The following is a 6,527-nucleotide window of genomic DNA, read 5'->3' on the forward strand; positions in this document are numbered from 1 at the left end:
GTGCCAGAATGACATGTTCTCGTCGAAGCATGCGTCGGTCATTTTGTGTTTTACCTTCATCTCCAAAGCCATGAGCGTTACTTTCAGGCGGGTATCCTCGGGTCTGCATCCTTCATACAATGGAGTAACCGCGTCTATCTCCAGTTGATCCAGCTTGGCTTTCTCTCGGGCGGCAGCTCTTGCGTTATCCGTCTGCTTGAGAAGCAGCTCTTGAATATGAGGGTCCTGCACCCAGCCCATCGATGGTCCATCGTCGTCTGCTCCTCGCATCTTGATCTTCATGATCATGCCCTTCGTCTGCTCCGGCATCTTCCTCATCATCATGTCCGGCATCTTCTACATGATGACTGTGTACAGCATCACCGTCGTGATCATGTCCTGGAGATTCTCGTCTTCTCGCCCGCCCGAAGCCGTGGTGGTTGTCTTGTTGCCCTTCTTCATTTCTTTCCCGGCCCCCATGGACGACTTCATAGTCATCTTCATCACCTTGCCACCGATAGCCATCCATTAAACCACGCAAGAGCAGGTGGTCCCGCACCTGCCCGGAATTCGGGTCCGCAATAAGGCTCTTCAGCTTGCATCTTCGACATGGACATCTTATCTCCGTCTCGTTCTTTTGTAGCATCTCGGCCTTCACGGAGCTCAAAAACCTATTCACGATGCCTTCGGTCATCGTGTGGACCATGGTCGCCTATGGGGTAGAGCAAAACGATATTTTAGAACCAAGAAAAAATTTGGCATGACTTTCCCTAAAAATAGGACCAAAAAGAATGCATAGTGCCAAAATTCTCGCCAAAACGGAAATGAATCAACATTCTGGCAAAATATTGGCAACTATCGCATTTCAAATACCGGTACCCGCAAACACAAACATATATGCAACACCCCAAACATATGCAACACCACAAACATACATAGATCTAGCTAGGCCACAAAAAGTGCATGTGCACGTTGTTGGAGCGAGCTAGCTAGGGAGAAAAAAAGTAGATCTACAACATGAACATAGCTTTCTCCTTACTTACCTATCAAAAAAAGGTAATTTCAACACTTAATTTTAATGAATCTATGGTGCAAATGAGGTGAGGAGGAGGAGGCAGCCGACAAGCTTAGAGAAGGAGGTGGGGGGAATGAAGTGGGGAAAGTGAGTGTGTAGGTCTGGCTGTCCAAAAATATCTAGCTGGTCCCAGGTTACTAATGGCACACCACACAGCCATGCGCCATTAGTAACCCAACATACTAATGGCACACCACACAGACATCGCCATTAGTAGTTTTGCAAAAAAGTAAAAAAAAATTTATACTAATGGCGCACCGTGGCACAGTGCGCCATTACTAGTTTAAACTAGTAATGGCGCACTATGCAACGGTGCGCCATTAGTAGTTTTGCAAAAAAGTAAAAAAAAATACAGTAGTGGCGCACTCTATGGCTGGTGCGCCATTAGTAGTTCTAACTACTAATGGCGCACTCTGCCCGGATGCGCCATTAGTATGTTTGAAAAAATGAAAAAAAAACATTTTGTTACTAGTGGCGCACCGTGTGCCTGGTGCGCCATTAGTGTCTTCCACACTAATGGCGCATCTCCACATGGTGCGCCATTAGTGTCAATTTCATCTTTAGCCCTTTTCCTAGTAGTGTATGTTGAACTCATTCGACATACTAATCTATGCATCCACAACTGAGAAAGTTATATGTTCCTTTGAGTTGTCCCCCTTCAGTTATATTCCAACCTTCATCTATCAATTGATAGTCAAGAGTATGTGAGCATTCGTTCATCGGTGCCTATTATTCTTGTGGTCCGTCGAGCCGTTCTATTTTAGAATGACTAGGATAAACAAACTTCAGTACCTAATCCATATCTAGGATTGGGTCAAAGCAGTTGTATTCCGTAGATCAAAATGCCAATCCATCTTTTGATTTTGTTCTACCCTGAAGTATTGCCCTCTTGATGCCAGGAATGTCATGATAATTGCACCAACTCTTATAAATTCTTGTTGCAGTGATACTTCTTGCCATCATTGTTCATTCCTCGGTTCCCGTGTTATTGTAACCGAAATGCTGACAAGTGAATTGTGATGTGTGAAATCAATACTCCTAGCAACCGTGTTGCTTGGTAGTTAATGGATACTAATATCATTCTTAGCGTGTTGGTTATCGAAACACTATTCTAGGATTGATCGTGCTGCCTTGTCCTTATTTCTGGTGAACTCTTCGATCTTTGAGTTAGGATTGAAACCCTTGCTCGTTTGATCATATCTTCTTGTCTGAAAAGCAAGATTGTTCTCGAGCTCAGTAACATATCGGTGGTTCGTGATTTTCCAAATATCTTCCCGGAGGTATCACCAGGCTGTCACCTGATCGCTATGTTGAGTTCGTGATCAAGTTGGGTTCTTGTAGCCACCCTTTTCTCCAAGAATTTGTGTTGGATACCCTGAAATAGTTGGTTAAGCTAAATGACAACTTGGAGAGTTGGAATATGATAGCTTGTCCGACTTAGTTCATCCCAAAGGGATATCCTTGTGTTTTGATAGTTGTTGAAGCAAGATGATATCTTCATCAATTGGTCCTCGTGATCAGTTGCTGGGTCTATCATCTTGTCAAAACTTTGACTTGAGTATGGGCTATCGTCAAGTCAAATCAGAACCAACGATGTTTGTAATGTTGCCTTACTCGTGGTTGATCCCTCGAGCATACACCATTACATATTTTGGTCTGACAAATGCAATCACCGTGTTCACATGATGGTGGAAGTTCAGTGATATGGAAATTCCGATGAGTTGCTGTTGAGCCCATCAGTAGCATTTTGTCTCCCCCATGATTCATGTTGAACATCAACTTAGTATTGGAAACTTTGTAAGCAATGCATTCGTGTTCCGTTCATGAAGCTTATGCTTGGATGGAAGAAGTGACTTCCTCAAATTCATGTGCATTTGGAGCAAGTTGCCGCCATGAGTTCGAGAAAGATTGTTTTGTTTCCTCTGGTACCATCCCAAGTTAGTTATGCATGTGCGAATGTATTATATGGTTTGGTAGATTAATTACCTCCACTCCATATGTATTCCCTAGCACACCAAGCCACTGATTGATTTGTTCAAGGAGAAGAAGTTCCTTCTTAAGAGCATGCCTTATGCAAGGATTTTGTTATCCTCGATGATGGTTCCCCACCTGAACTTGGTAGTGTTTTTATTATAAGACTACTACATGGTCATGCTTGTCTGGGACAACATGTTCACATGTGTTAGCAGAACCAGCTCATGTTTTGGAGCTTACTACCATAGTCCATTTCCCAAGAATCTAGCAATGCCATCTCGTTGATTTGTGTTGCAAACTTTCATTTTCTTCTAGACTCGATGGGTCTGGAATATCCTGTTACCATCCAGATCTGAATCTCAGGAAGATATGATGGTTGGGACTTTTCCAAGATCTATGATGTAGGTCCCCGACAAGGTTGATGTTCTGGCCGACACACCTATCCAGAAGATCTATCATTGTAGTATCTTGATTGAGCTATTTGACCATTTTCTCCATAAGGATTTAGTCCAACTTATTCCAGAAGTTGTTCCTTCGGGGTCCTTGTGCTCTCAATTTCCTCGAATATGCTAAACCCATTCAAACAGTGGAATCACTCTCTACTGTTGAGTTTTCCCCCAGTTACAGGATCCTTCCCAGCATTTGCATTTTATTCCCAGCTTGCACCTCAGTAATTGTTGTCCAGGATCATCTTCGAAAGTGGGCTTACCATGGGTCCCATCCATTTCCGATGATAAGCAAAATCAACCATTGTGTTGTCTTCAGCAAGGTAGTCCAGACCATCTATTCTAGTTAGGGTATGTCATTCTTTCGAACTTCTTCAAATGATTGCTCGAGATTTTCCCTAGGCTGGTATAGAGAATTTTATTGATCTCTGGATCAAAAGTAATTATTTTTGCCACTTAAGGGATGATTCTACCGGTCACCCTCCTCCAAGATGTCTCGTTTTGGTGTCATGGCAACTCAATTCCTCGCTACGTTGGCAACCGTCCACCACCCTCTTAGGTGTGGAATTGTTGCCTACCTAGTGAACCTTTGTCATGTGTTTCACTCCATTCCTCTCGATGTATGCTTCGTGTCTCAGCTCGAGAGTTGTTTCAGCGTCTCGCTCCACGAGTTGATCCTGAGTTGTTTGATCTTCGATAAGATCAATCCTTCTAGAGTTTTCCCTTTCCTCTCATTGTCATGTTAGTTGTAGTTCTCAAAGCAAGACGTCGAGATCAAGGTGATGCAATGAATCAACATCCTCGAGAAAGACATCTGGATCGTGAAGATTGTGTTAGCTTGTGTCCCTCTGTCTTTTTACCTCAGGACTTGAATCTCGGGACGAGATTCTTGTTTAGTAGGGGTGAGCTATCACATCCCTAGCTTCTGGTGCTGCCTAGTGTTTGTATCTTGCTTGCATCATGTCTAAATTTCTGAAACTTGGAATTGAGGAAAGTGGAAGCCTCATAAACTTAAATAAAAGAAGGGCAAAGAACCCTGGAAATCTCATTCTTTGTTTCCAAGATGTCCTTTTGCAATGTTTGAGAATTTTGGCAAGAGCTCTATATAAAACCAGAATTTAGGAACATTTTTAAGGGTTTATTTTTGGGACTCTGAATTTAAATCAATAGCTATTTGAATTTGAGTTATATTCATATAACTAGAATATAATTTCAAATATCTTTGAAACATTTTATGTGCATTTGGAAATGTCCATTTTGCAACATAAAATTATTCAAAGGGTTTTGTCGCTGTTTTGAAATTGTTTTGAATTTTGAACAGTGGCAGAATATTTAACAAAAGAAAACATAACAGAAAAATAAAACAGAGCACAACCTTACCTGGAGCTTACCTGTCCAGTCCACCTGGCCCAACTCCTGCTTGTCCAGCCCACCAGAGAGGCCCGGCCCAGCTCCAGCGTGCTTCTTCAAGCTGCTGCCAGTAGGAGCAGCTGCGTGCCAGGCATGCCGCAGCCGAGCAGCGCCCCCTCCTGCTTTGCCTCCCCGTGCTGGTCCCCTCGCTCTGGACTGCCCTCGACCCCCTCTAACTCCCCCCTCACTCTGGAGCTCTCTCCCTCTCCTCTAGCTCTCTCTCCGAGCACGACCGAACATGCCCGTCGCCGCCGCTCGCCGTTACCACCGCCACCGGCCACCCAACCCCTCTCCGTACCGCCCAGAGGCTCCGCCGCGACTCCCTCTTCCTCTCGACCAAGCCACGTGACGCGAGACGCGCCGCAGCCTCGCCTAGGCCGTCGTCTTCAACCTTCGGCCGTGGATCGCCGCCGACGATTCACCGACTCCGAAGCCTCCCTGAGCCCGCTGAGCATCTCGCCGTTGTTGATGCGAGACCTACTGTGAGCCTCCGTGCTGAAACCCTCTCTTCCCCCTCGCGTTCGCGAGCTCTAGGATGCATCTTCGCCATGGCCGAGAGCTCGGCTCCGCCGCGCATGACGCCGCCGTTGTTCTAGCCACCGCCACTCGCGTCTGAGCTCACTAACGAACTGACCGCACTCCCTGAGCATAACTCACACACCCATCCATCTCCCCGTGCTTTGTAGCCCCGTCTCGCTCAACACCCGAACGCCGGCCGGCGCTACAAGCTCAACTCCCGCAAGCTCGCTCCACCCCAGCCCCTTCCGTTTGCCCTACCAGATGCGCGCGAGTCCCAGCTACGCGTAGGACCAAACTACGGTCGATTTGGTTGACCGTGGGCAAAACCCGAGCCAACCCAGTGTCACCGCCGGCGTAACTCCGGCGATGTGATGTGGTAGATTAGTTTAGGCTAATGACGCAGTTAGTTACCACCTACTGAGACTGACAGAAGGGCCCCGCCACCTAATTAAGCTTAGATTAGGTTTCTACTTAGTATTAACTAATCCTAGTGGCCCCACGCGTTAGCATTGACCATGTTGACGTGGCCATTGACTGGGCCCACACGTCAGCGTCCCTAAACAGCACTGAGACACTGACCAGTGGGTCCCAATGGCCAGGTTTGACCTGGACCGGGTTTGTTGACCTGCTGAGGTCAACATGACACAATGCTGACGCAGTAATGCCTTTTCTTGAGAAATTCCAGAAAATAGTATAAACTTCCAAATGAAACAAATTATATATGAAAAATGATCAGAAAAATCCAAAGAATCTGTTTATGGCATTTTCATGCATGTTAGAGCAACTTATATCCTCTGTTTAGGACAATTCCAATAAATGGCATTTAATAAAGCACATATGGAGTTTGAATTTGGACCTAGTGTTCAAACCAACACCATTTAACTTGTTGCTAGTTGCATTAGGCCAATCAAGAGCATATTGCCATGTCAAATTCATTCATCATATTGTTGCATTGCATTGATTGTGTTTCCCTCTATTGCCGGTGTTTGTCCCCTCTCAGCAGACGACGTTCCGACGATTTGATCATTGACACTAATGAAGACCCAATGCTATCTTCGGAAGTGTCAGGCAAGAAAAACCCCCATGCTCATTCTGATACAATCCCACTCTCTCGCTCCTGCTCT

This window comes from Triticum urartu, unplaced genomic scaffold, assembly GCF_003073215.2.
Source record: "Triticum urartu cultivar G1812 unplaced genomic scaffold, Tu2.1 TuUngrouped_contig_680, whole genome shotgun sequence".
Taxonomy (NCBI): domain Eukaryota; kingdom Viridiplantae; phylum Streptophyta; class Magnoliopsida; order Poales; family Poaceae; genus Triticum; species Triticum urartu.